Raw genomic sequence first — 13199 nt, forward strand, 5'->3', positions numbered from 1 at the left:
CCGCTGGGAAGGTGACCCCGATAGCTCCACGGTCCCTGCCCGCCATCCCCGGGGCCGTGAGTCAGGCTGTGGGCGCCAGGGAGAGCCGCGGTGTTGGGCTGGCTGTGCTGGGGAACCGGGGGGCCCCCGGGGCTGGGATGGACCGCGGCTCCAGGGACTCGGCCGCCCCGTCCGTCAGGAGCAGCAGCATTTTTAGGAGAGGTATCATGCGTGCTTCCCGCCTGCCGCCTCCCTGGACCGGCCTGTTTGCCAGCCCTTCCCGGCGGGCGCGCCGGGCCGTGTTGTGCTGGGCCACGCCAGGCTCCTTTGATCCCGTAACAGCCGCCGATGCCGGTTCCTGGCGTTGGGCTGGGAAGAGCCGGGAACCGCAAGGTGCAGCGGGCAGGAAGCCGGGACAGGCAGGGAGAGCCGGGGGGCAGCCTGCAGGGCCAGGGGGCTGCTTGGTGGTGGGGATTTGTGACCCCTCACATTCCCTAAGAAGGACACTCCCCAGGATTGCAGTAGCCCATGTCACCCGTCAATCAGCCCCACGGGGATCTGGCCGTGGTTTGGGGACCCTGCAAGGCGCTGTGTCCCCCGGGGGGGCCAGGATGCATTTACAAGCTGCTCACAGCCCAGCCGGCAGTGGCGTGGAGGCAAGCTGGGAGCCGTGGCCTGGAACGGGCCCGCTGGAGTCAGCCCGGGATTTATTACCCTGCCAGTGGCTGCCGGGCAAAGGTGACAGTGACTAATGGCTTGTTACACGCCTGCCACATCTCATCTGCGCACCGCGTCCGGCTGCCGCGCTCCCAGCCCTGCTGTGCAGGCAGCCTGCGCTGTGTCCCATCCTGGGGGGGGACAAAGGGGTGACCCCCCCTTTGCCCCTGCAGGGACCTCGGCCAGAGAGAGTGACAATGACAGCTGGACAGCTTGGCATGGAGACCCACACTGTCAGCAGTCCCTATGGCCAGGCAGAGACAGGCTGGCATCCCCGGGAGCACCTCCATATCTTGGGGGTGGTGACACATCCCAGGGTGTCCTGGTGAGCCTTGTGTCACATACAGGACTTCCCGGTGCACAAAACCTCTTTGTGGTTGCCAAACCATGAGCCACTGCTCTGCCAGCACGGTGACAATCCCATGCCAGGGTGGCTGGGCTGGGATGCCGAGGGGATCCTGTGTGCGTGTCCGGATGGATGCTGACGGAACCACAAATGCATTCACCAGGAAAATTAAAAAATTAACAGGCATTGGCTCGCTCTAGATTAGTAAAGGCAGGAGATAAAAGCGGCTCTTTATACCTTGTGAGAATTGCTGATAAGGGCATTTGTTCCTCTGTATTCTTTAAAAAGAATGCAATAAAAATTTAAAATAGAACGGGAAAAGGGAGTTGGAGGGGGGGGAAGCACGAGGAGGGTGGGGGGGAAGCATGAGGAGGGCTGGGGGGGTGGCGGGCAGCAGCGGCACCACAGCAGCACCGGCGTGGCGGGCACTAGGGCCTGTTGCAGGAAGAGGAGGAGGAAGGAGGGGATGCAGAGGTGAGGGTGAGCCGGGAAAGGGCTTGGGGCTGTGTGTGTGGTGGTGTGGCAGTTTGTTTGGGAACAGCTGGGTGTCCCTGTCATGGCCTTTGTCTCCTCCTGCAGAGATGCCAGTTCACGGCTGGCAGTGCCAGGATGAGATTCCTCACTGAAGCTTCCTTCTGGCCCGGGGGAGGTGGGGGTCTGGCCTGTCCGAGGCAGCCGAGCCTGTCCGGCGCGTGGAGCCAACCGGCGTGGCCGGTGAATGATGGGCAACTTCCTCCTGTGTGAGTGGGCTGAGCCCCACCCCACTCATGTCACTGGTGTCCCCAAGCCCAGGTGATGGTGGCACGGCACAGGGCTGACCACCACCATCCCCACCCGGGGGGGACAGTGCTGTTCTCATTCCCACTCCTGGTGCAGGGGGTCCCTGGGGCACTGGGGTGCCCCGAGGGGAATACCCCTTATCTCTGCAGGGTCTGGGCTCAGGACCACCCTGGGTGCTCACTGTGCTGGGCCAGGCTGGCACCCCTGAGCCTCCCAGGGTGTCTTGGAGCAGTTTTGGGGTGGGGGTCAAAGGCCTGGATCCCACCCCAACCTCTGGCCCCCATCAGTGCCTGGCACAGGCATCCCCTCATCTCTACATTTGGGGAGAGGTCACCTGTGGGGTCATCAGTAGTGACACCCCCCTCACCCTAATTCTTGGCATGCTGCGGAGGGAGGGAGACCCCGTGGGACCCCCCGCATCGGGGGAACCCCCATCCCAGGTGAATTGGGGGGGTGATCCCGGCTGGGAGGGGTCCCGCTCCCTGCCCAGCATCCCCGTTTTCGGAGCCCCCCGTGCCTCGCTGCCGGTGCCCGTCGCCCCCGCCCCCGCCGCCCTGCCCTGCCCGGCCCGGCCCCCGGTGAGTCACGCTCCAGCCGTGCGGCTCCCGGGGCGGCGGGCGGGCGCCGAGGGAAGCAGGAAGCGGCGGGGGAAGGCTCGGCACGGCTCGGCTCGGCACGGCTCCGCTCCGCTCGGCTCCGCTCCGCTGCCTCCAGCGCTGCCCATGGAGGAGCGCAGCCCCCGCTGGACGGCGCGGCCCGCGGGTGAGTGACCCCCCCACGGGAACCCCCCAGCAGCGCCGTGGGGAGGGGGCAGCGGGGTCCCCCTCGGGTGCGGGTGGTGCTGGAGGGGTGGGATGGGGTTGGTGTGATCCCGCCGCTCGCAGACCCCCCCCCAGCCCATTTGCTGGGGGACCCGGCGTGGGGGATGGAGGTCACCCTGGGGTCGGGGGACCCTGCGGTGTGAGGAACAGAGGTCAGCCTGGGGCTGAGAGAGACTGTGGAGTGGGGGATGGAGGTCACCCTGGGGTTGGGGGACCTCATGATATAGGGGGTGGAGGTTGCCCTGGGATTTGGGGGCACTGTTGTTTGGTGAATGGAGGTCACCCTGGACCGGGGGGACCCCATGGTATAAGGGGCAGTGGTCGCTTTGTGTTTGGGGGAACCCATGGTGTGGGGGATGGAGGTCACCCTGGATTGGGGAACCCTGTTGTGAGGGGAACAGAGGTCACCCTGGGTCTGGAGGAACCCATGCTGTGGGAGAGCAAGGTCACCCTGGGGCTGAGAGACCCCATGGTTGCCCTGGGGCTGGGGGGTCCCTGTGATGTGGGGGATGGAGGTCACCTTGGATTTGGGGGACCCCACTGTGTGTGGACTGACATCGCCCCAGAGTTGGGGGACCCCATAACACAGAGGGTGGTGGTCACCCTGAGCTTCAGGGGACACTGTTGTTTGGGGGATGGAGGTCACCCTGAGGCGGGGGACCCTGTGGCCTGGAGGATGGAGGTCGTCTTGGCTTGGAGGACCCTATTGTGTGAGGGGTGGAGGTCACCCTGGTGGAAGAGCACCTGATCATGGGGGGGACAGAGGTCACCCTGAGCTTCAGGTGCCCCGTGGTGTTGTGGACAGAGGTCACCCTGGCCTTGGGGGACTCCCTGGGTTGGAAAATGGAGGTTGCCTTGGAGCTGGGGATCCAGCTGGGGAGTGTTGTAGGGAGATGAGACCCTCTGGGTGCCGTGACCCACATTCCGGAGAGACCCTTGGGGTCATTTCCCATGGCTGGCATGGCACTTGGTGGCCCTAACCTTGACCCTTCTCCTTGCCTTGCTGCCTGTCCCTCTCTCGATGCGGGCACACAGGGTGCTGTGTGGGGCCGTGCCTCAGTTTACCCACCCGCCGCTGCCGTATATCCATATTTCTGGACACCCAGGGTGGCCGGAGCTGGGGAGGGACCGTGTTGCTGATTGAGCCTAAAGTGGGGAGCCCGGGCACCGCACCCTGTGCCGGGCTGATGCCACAGCCCCAGCGTCTTGCCTGCCTCCACCTTCATTGCCCTGCTCCATCCTGGCTCTTCCAGCCCTGCCTGTGCCACCTGCCGTGCCCTTCGCCCTGGGGCTGCCGGCTCACCGTGCCCTGCTAGCGCCCGCTTTGCATGGTGACATGGGTGCCAGTCCCCAATGGGTGGCATCTGTCAATCGAGTGCCCCATCGGTGGCATCTGTCCCCAAGCCCTGGGCAAGTGCCCACTGCCAGCCCTTGGAGCAGCAGGGCGAGTGCCCCGCTCTCTTCATCCTCATCCCCATCCTCCTCCCGTGGCCGAGGGCGCGGAGCTGTGGGGTGGGCGCCGCGTGGGTGCCTGCTGGGCCACGAGCGGGATCCAGATCCAGGGAGGGAGTTAATGGAGGGAAAAGGCAGCGGGAAGCCAGCGCCTCTTCCTGCAAGGGCGCGCGTGCGCCGGCGAGCACCGGGGTGAGCCCGTGTGGTTTGTGGGTGTGAGCAAGGGGAGCGTGCGCCCGGCTGCGTGTGCGCTTGGCAGCCTGTGTGTGTAACCTGCCGGGGAGCTGGCGGCTGTGACGGGGCCAGCGGCCTGGCAAGGCTGGCCAGCTAAGGCCAGTGGGTCCCACGGGGCTGGGGGGGTCGGTGTGCGGGGGGAGGTGGCTGTTAGCACACGTGTGAGCGTGCGGGAGCGTTGCACAACCGCGGGGTGTCAAGCGCTGCGTGCCGAGTGCTCGCCGGGGGCACACGGGGTGCGTGTCCCTGCACGTCCCGCTGGGCCTGCGCTGCTGTGCGCGCACATGGGGCCTGCTTTGGGCGGTGGATGGGGGTGAGGGTGAGCGTGTTGGCTGCAGGGCAGGGAGCTGCAGCGAGGAGATGGTGGCTTTGGCAGGGGGCCAGGCTGCTGGGGGGCGCAGGGGGGGTGCCGAAGGACGCAGGACAGTTTATTCCTTCCTAGCATGCTGGTGGCTGGGACAGGGGAACGGGGCGGGGGGCAGCTTGAGGCGGGGGTGTTAGTTTTAATCGCTGCTCCTCTGTTTGTTCCTCTGTCCCCCAGCCCTCTCTCTGACCCTGGCGTCTGGCCCGTGGGAGGTTGAGGCCTGGAGGGGCTGTTCCTGGGGGGTTTGTGCCTGTGCCAGCCGTGTGGGAGGTGGTGGTGCTCTCCCCCACACCAGGGCACGGTGCCATGGGTCACACCTCTGTCCCAGAGCCCTGGCACTGCCGCCAGCTCTGGGTGTAAGGCCTGGCCTTACCGTGGGCAGCAGCAGATGGCCTCTGCCATCGTGGCCCAAGGGGGACACCCAACGCAGACCCCGTGTGCTGGCAGTGCTGGGGTGCATCACCCACCTGTGGGGTGCTGGGTGCCCCCGAGGGGCTGTGGGGCAGCCCTGCCAAAGCCCCGGGAAGGAGCAGCCGGGACAGAGCTTGGCCTGTGGCAGCTGCCCGGGCAGGCTGCCAGGGGGATTGCCCTTGAACTGGCCCTTGCCATGCCTCATGCCTCATGCCCTGGCCGCCCTGGCTGTCCCACTTCCCCCCCCGCGTCCCCCCACCCCGGCACCCCGCTGCCCGCTGGCGGTTGTACCGCGGGGCAGGGTGGGAGGAAGCGCCCCAGAGCTCCCGCACCCCTAACGGCGGCCGCCTTATCTCGGGGCCTTCTGGGCCCCCCCACCCTTATCTGCCACGGCCGTTGGCCCTGGCTGGGCTCTCAGTCCCCCCTCGGCCCCCCCCAGCCCCCGCAGGGTCAGCCCTTGGGGGCGGCCGCTTGGCAGCCTGCCCCCTCGATCCTTTTTGAAGTTTCAAATCCATTTAAGTCAAGAGGAGGGAAAGTTATTGCCTCTAAAGCCCCTTGCGTTGAGCAGTAAATCCTCTTTGCTGGGCCAGCACCGCCTCCGAGCACCCGCGGGACCGGGGGGTGACTCCCGGAGGGGGGTACAGCCTGAATATGTGTGTGTCCCCAGCACCCTGCAGGCGGGTGCTTTGTGGCTGGGAGGGAGCGGGGACCCCAAAAGCATGGGGCTGGGGTTCCTTTGAAACCCCCCAGCTGAGCAGGCAGGAGCATCACTGCTGCTTGCTCACCATTTGCTGGCCACCTCCTTGCTCACCCTGATTTGGCCCAGAAGGGGGGTTCCCCTCGTGGCATCAATGCCCTGGTGTCCCCAGCGGTGTGGCACAGCACCCCCACTGCTGCTGTGCACCCTCCTTGAGGCCGATGGAGCGGGAGCTGGATGTGCTGCCAGCACACCGGCGTGTTTTATTTGATTTCCCTTCTCCTGAGCTGGCAATATTTAAATATTAATGCCTGCCTCTAATTGCTGGGTCAGAGGAGCGGGGCGGCGCGGGAACGGGTGCAGGGGCGGCTGATTTTGTTGTCTCGGGGAGTGTTTGCCGAGGAAAAATGTTTGCGCACACACACACATAATTTTACTCCCTTGGGATTTTCTTGGCCTTGGGAGTGATGCAGGGGGGGAGGCTGAGCTGTGATGCCACCGGGCCATCATTTTGCAGCAGGGCACCCACCCCCCGCCTCCGGGGGCCCTTCTCTGGCGCCCGCGGAGGGATTGTTAATGGCAGGGGAGGGGGGGTGTTTTATTTTCTCTCCGGGCAGCGCGGCGTCAGATGCTTGCGTGCTCGCTTCCTGTAATAAAGCGACCGCCGGCGCGCTTGTCACCTGCTCTCTGTTGTGCTGCCAAGCGCAGACATGCCGCTTCTTGCTGCGGGCCCTGGCGTGCTCCCCACCGCCGCCGCTGCCGTGCCCGCTCCGGGCGCTCGCCCTGTGCCAGCGCGGCGGTAGCAGGTGTTTGGGGAGGGTGCGACGGTGCCTGTTGCCGCACGCCCCTGCGGGCGGGGGCCGTTTAACTGTTCCTCACCGCGGCCGTGCCCCCTTGGATGCCCTCCCTGCTTGGCACTGGGGTGTCCCGCTCCCCTGCGAGCGTTGGCGCTGCTGTTCCCCGGCGTTTGGGGTGCGCCGTGGCAGAGCCAGCCCAGCTGCAGGCAGGTGGCTCCGGTTGTCCCCAGCTGTGCCGCGCAGTTGGATCGGGGAGGTCCGTGCAGCGTGTGCCACGCAGGGGCTGTGCAAGCTGCTTGGCACTGCTCTTGCACACCGTGCTGTGCCATACCGTTCCGTGCAGCTGGCTTGGACACCAGGGCACTGCCCGCTGTGCCGTGCTGTCCCTTTGCACTCACGGCCCTGGTGCCAGCACCTTCCCAGTGCTGTTAGGGGAATTTTCCCCATTGGGAAATCCCTCTGCTCCCCCTTGGATCCCTCACTGGTTTGCCAACCCCCGCAGCCGTTGTTCCTTGGCTGTGCAATCTCCTTCCTCCTGCCCGCATGGCACATGAGCCGTCCTGGTTAACTGGTGTTTGCTGGGTCCTGCTCCTGTTAACCCCGGCCAGGGGAATTCTGTATCCTTGAACCTGGCAGGGAGGCTCCTTGGAAGGGGCTAACACGGGGTCTGCTCCCCTGCGGGCAGCCTGGAGTGTGGTAGATGTGGGGTTCAGGGATGAATTACACCCAAATATCCCCCGTGGAGGAGGCAGGCTGGGTTTTCCTCCTTCTCACCCGCATCCTGCCCCGCTCCAGCCCCAGCTCCCGGCACTGCCTTTGTTTCCGCTGTATAACAAGATGATGGGTTAGGGTCAAGCTGCGGGTTCATAACTTGTTGGAAGACTTTGCCGAACAATAAAGGTGTCTGGCTTTATATCTGCTCGTATTTTATCCGCGCCACGGCCTTTCCCCTGCGCCGGCCGGGATTTACGGCGGGGGATATTTGAACGTGTTGAGGCGAGCTGGGGAAGCCGAGGCCGACCCCCTCCCCACGCCTTTGCATTCAGTGCCTGGGCGCTGAAATATTTACCTTCCAGCTCCTCTGACAGTTCAAGCCGTCTCGTGAAGCAAAGGTTATTGAACTGCGAATGTTATGACATTACATTTTTGTGTCTGCACTTTCTAGATGCATGATGCAGCCTGAATGATAAGTGATCTCGGGGTTAAGGGTGGGGTTTTTTTTTCCTTTCTGTTCCTTTCCCTCCCTCCCTGCTCTCCTCCCTGAGCTGTCAGCTCTGCTGAGGCTTGATAACGCTCCCTTTTATTGCCCTGCCTTTGCATTCCTGCTGCTGGGCTCCCTGCGGTGGAGGTGGGTGCTGGGAAGGCGGGAGAGGGACATTTCCAGCACAGAAGCTGGCTGCACTGGTGTGTGCCTCAGTTTCCCTAACCCTCATGCCGTAAAGTGGTAACCCATGCCAGCAGCCTGGTTGGTACTCCCCAGTGTAGGGAAATGCTGCATCCTGTATTCCACCAGGACCATAGAATCACAGGATAGTTTGAGCTGGAAGTGACCTCAAAGCTCATTTCATTCCAACCCCCTGCCATAGACAGCGACACCTTCCACTAGGCCAGGTTGCTCCAAGCCTTGTCCAGCCTGGCCTTGCCCTGCCATGGGGCAGGAGGTGATGCCCGGTGTCACTGGTGCCAGTCTGTGCTGTGGTGCCCATCTTGCAGCCCCATTAGTGGGATTTTGGGGTGCTGAGGTGATGCTCTCTGGTACCCCATCTGTCAGGGCTCTGAGCATCTCTTCAGCTGTCCGCACTTGAGATGCAGCATCCTGGGTGCCCAAGTGGCCAGGGGGACACGTGGGGAGGGGGACAAGTGACAGCAGGCCTGGACTGTCCCGTACACACTAGAGGGCAGCAATAAACTGGATCAGTGGGCTGTGTTCTGTCCCTGGGGGCGTTGAGGGGTCTGACCCCCCAAATTTGCCCTGGCACAGTGGGTTTGCAACGGGGGCATGCTTATTTTTCAGGGGTGCTTAAATAAACCCATTGCAGCAGAGTGAGGGCCCTCCAACCACTCGGACCCGTGGTGTCACCTCATCCCAGGAGCAAATTAATTAAGTCATTCCATAAATTTGGCTGCGTTCACCGCTGGTGAATCACATCTGCACCCCCCTTTCTCCCCTGGCTTTTCTCTGGGCTCCCCCTCCCTGCAGGAGTCAAGATCTCACCCCGCAGCGCCTGGAGATTTCCATGGGCTCAGGGCTGGCTGAGCATCCCGAGCATCCCGGGTCGGGGCGGCCGCCAGCGCTAACAGAATCCAGCTGTGCCGGTGGGCGGGCAGGGGGGCCGCGGGGAAAAGGGGGGAAAAAAAAAGAGGTCAGGGCCCGGGAAATTAAATGTTCATAAATGTAGGCCCGAGCGCTTAAAAAGTAGGGCAGTGCCATTAAATCTCATTAAAGTTTAATACCTATCAGTGCCACTTCAGGCAGCCCTTGGACATTGCTTTAATTTGATGGGTGTTAAGGGAGAATTATCAAATAATTGTGCTGGCTGGGGACTTGCTTTTATCATGTTACATGGAAAGCTCTCCCGGCTTTGTGCCGCACATCAAAACAGCGGCGGGTAGGTATTGTTCTGGGGAGGGGATGGGGGCGGCTGCAGGGGGGTCCCTGCTGTCCCCATGGCCCTCAGCAGTGGCAGGAGGGATGAGGGACACCGGATCAGGTTGTTACAGGGATTAGTTGCCCCAGCAATCAGGTTTTTCTGCCCAAATTTAACCCATCTGCCCCCAGCAGGGGTGTGCTGCCCCAGGCTGGCATCCCTGAGGGTGGCGTGGGGACAGGGAGCATCTTGCCATTGTCCCCATGGGTTCTGCTGTCATCCCTGTGGGCCCTGCCAGTGTTCCCATGGGTCCTGCCACCATTCCCATGGGTCTTATTGGTGTCCCCATGGGTCCTACCATCAATCCTGTGGGTCCTGTCATCATCCCCACAGCTCCTGCCATTGTCCCCATGGGTCCTGCCAGTCTCTCCATCACTCCTCCTGGTTTTCCCATGGGTCGTGCTGGTGTCCCCATGTCCCAGCAGGGTTGTGCCACCCTTCCTGCACTCGCTGCCCCAGGATGCCAGTGTGGGGCTGTGGGTACTGCTAATTAATACTAATTTTTGGAGAGGCTGTGGGGTCTGTGGGGAATTGCAGATGGGAGGAGCCGGGGATGGCTGGCTCCGTGCGGAGGCGAGGACATGGGCCCATGCATTTTTTATAGGGTGCACCCGGGGTTATTTTTATTTCTTTCTATTTCCTTCCTCCTCTCCTCGCTGTAAAAGTCCCTGTTGATAAAGAATTAGTGCCAGGTCGTTAGTCCTGGTTTTTATGAGATAAACCCGGGCACAAGGTGCTGTCGTGTAAACGCCGGGGCCAGGGGAGCGCGGGGATGGGGAGAGCGGAGCCGCTGCCATGAATTATTCAGCAGCGCCTGATTTCACATTATTCTCACTGATACTTTTACAACCTGTCAGTAAATAAAAAGATTCTACATTATTTATAGAAATGGGCCCGAATTGGGTAGGAGAATTTACTGTTGCTATTATTAGGGGCTGCTCAGCACCGCGTTAATGAGAGCCGGGTGATGGTGAACGCTGCTTCCCGCGGGCACGGTGTCCCCGTGTCCTCCTGGGTGCCACCTTGCTCCCCAAGGATCACTGTGTCCCCTGTCTCTCCCTGCTGGGGCTCCATGCGTTTGGGCTGCTTGAAGGGGGATGTCTCCTTCCTAAGGGATGTGTTCTTCCCTGGGATGTGTTCTTCCTGGTGACGCATCCCTGCAGATGACACCTGGGACGTCCATGACAGGGATGTCACCTTCCAGGGGATGACATCTTCCCAGGGATATCTTCCCAAATATGTCTGCTTCTTGGGAACATCTTCTTCCCCAGGACTATGTCTTCCTGGAGACATCTTCTCAGGCACATCTCCTTCCTGAGTATCACATCTTCTCAGGGACATCCTCTTCCCGACACTTTTCCAGAGACACCTCCCTGTGGATGACACCTTCCCAGGGACATCCCTGTGGGGGATGTCTCCTTCCAGGAGATGCTATCTTCCCAGAGCCATCTTCTTCCCAGGGACAACTCCCTGTGGATGACACCTTCCCAGTGATGTCTCCTTGCTGGGGAAATCTCCTTCCAGGGATGTCTTCTTCCTGAGCACATCTCCTTCCCAAGCACAGACATCTGCTTCCTGGGGATATCTCCTTCCCAGGGACCACATTTCCTCAGGGACATCCTCTACCTGGGGATGTGTCCTTCCCTGGGACATCGTCTTCCCAGGGACGTCTCCTTACCAAAGACATCTGCTTCTTGGGAACATTGGCTTGGGAACGTTTCCTCCCTGGGGACCACGTCTTCAGGAACATCTCCTTCCTGGTGACCACATCTTCCTAGGGATGTCTCCTTCCTAGGGGCCAGCCCTGGGATGCAGATCTCTGTGGGAGGAGGATGCTTTCCAGTCACGATGCAGTTGCATTTCTGTCCCCATCCAGTGAATTTTTCCCACCATGCCTGTGCCCTCCTGGCTCTGCATCCCACCCTGTTGCAGGAACTGGAAGGGCTCCATTTCCAGCCCGTCCCCCCCTTCCCATCATTTGCCTGTTGCCGGAACGGGAGCCATCCCACCCACGCACCCGCCAGCCCCCCGGATCCCATTTGGGCTTCCCGCATCCCTGATGTGACAGCTCCAGGGAGGTGGAAAAGCATCGCACGGGGTTGGGAAGCCCCGAGGAGGGAGGTGCTGGGCTGTGGGTAAACCAAGGCACGGCGGCAATGGAAAAACCAGGAGGAAACCCAAGCTGTAATGGTTTGTCTGCGGTGTCCTAAGGTGGCTGCTCCCAGCCTGCCGGTGACAGGTTTATTGGCAGGCAGGCCGGGCTGGAAGGATTGTGGGCTATTTACAGTGCTGGGGCCGTGACTTTGCGAGCAGACAGTTAACATAAATTCACATGATGGATCAGTTATCACTTCATTGAACTGGTGGCGGATCCATTGAAGGCTGTGCAGTAACATACTGTTTCCTGGCTCTGCGCAGCGCTGGGATACATTAAATACACTTTATTTATAGCTTACCATTGCTGCACTGTGGGCAGGAGAATGCAGCTTTTGCAACTATCATCTAATTTTATGATGAGCATTAAAGCAAGGCCTATAATTTGCACCTTTTTATTCATTAGACACTGGTGCAGCCATAAGTCAAGAATGCCCAGGGATTTAGATGCTGATCCAGAAGATAAACTATTGACAAGCCAGATGTATTTTTACATTAGTGTGCCTTTACAATAGTTTATGTTGAGAGTGGAATATAAATTGCATTATTAAATACGAACCACTCTTGTAACCGCTGCTCTTCCTGCGTCTGTGCAGGCAGGGTGGGATTCGGAACCGCAGAGCATGGAGGCTTTGCCTAATGGCTCCAGGTTGGGGGGGGATTGTTATTTTGGCTTATTTTATCCGTGGATGTGCTGATGCATCAGAGCAGGGGTCTGTGTCAGCACTGTCCCTAGGAGGAGGCATCCTGAGGGATGAAGAGATGTGGGATGTCAGAGCAAAGCCATCCCAACCACGTGCCCTCAGCAGGGACCTCGGCTCGGCCGCTGCCACCCGGCCAGCAGCGAGTTAAATCCTTTTGTTTCTGAGGCAATACAGTTTATATTATGAGCATGAATAAAAGATGGTTGTGCTAGGGGTAGCTGTCAGGATCTTCGCCGCCTATAAAGGCTTCTACTGTAGCTTGACAGTAAAAGACTGTGTTTGGGGACTGATGTGGTTTCTCAAAGGAGCTAAATAAATAAGGGACGCTTATTTTTACACCAGTAAAGGCTGCTGGAAATTTAAAGCCCTGTTTATCTCGCTGAAATCACGGTGTTTATTGTTATCTCGTGGAGGGGGAATTTGCATGTTCGCTAATAATTAACCCAACCCAGCACTTCTCCCTCTCTTACGTGCGGTGGCCCCGCCGTTATCTGGGGGGAGGAAACGCTTGCAAATCAAATGCAAATATTGACCCTGCCTGGGCCAGGCGCTGCGGTGGCCGGGTGCTCCCTGTACCCATCCCACAGCCGCTGCGGGGGCAGGAGGGCAGGATGGAGGGGCTGGGTGCTGGTGTGGGGCATGAGAGGGCTGATGGGAGCCATCCCCATGGCCACCCCATCCTTATTTCTGCCCTATTCCCACTGACATCCCATCCACGCTGATGCCTGTCCATATTTCCACCCCGTTCCCATCACCTGTCCCCATTGCCACCCTGTTGCCATTACCACTCCATCCTTATTTCCATCCTATTGCCATGGCCACCCCAGCCCCATTGTCACCCTCTTTGCCACCCCATTCCCACTGTCACCATGTTGCCACCCCATCCTTCTTTTCATCTCATACTCATCCATGGCCACCCCATCTTCATTTCTACCCATCACCATCCTGTCCCCATTCCTTTCCCCAAGCCACCCTGTCCCCATTGCTACCCCATCCATATTTCCACTCCATCTCCATGGCCACCCCTTCCCCATTGCCACTTCATCCTTATTTCCACCCTGGTCTCATGGTCACCCTGGTTCCATGATCACACCA

General features: G+C 60.6%; 1 protein-coding gene across 4 annotated transcripts in view; it reads left to right on the top strand.

The window, feature by feature from the left end:
- GSE1 (Gse1 coiled-coil protein) overlaps positions 1-13199 on the top strand; it is a 101010-nt gene that overhangs the window by 34879 nt on the left and 52932 nt on the right. The gene's annotated exons all lie outside the window — the stretch shown is intronic.

Source organism: Corvus moneduloides, chromosome 12 (assembly GCF_009650955.1).
Source record: "Corvus moneduloides isolate bCorMon1 chromosome 12, bCorMon1.pri, whole genome shotgun sequence".
Classification (NCBI taxonomy): Eukaryota; Metazoa; Chordata; class Aves; order Passeriformes; family Corvidae; genus Corvus; species Corvus moneduloides.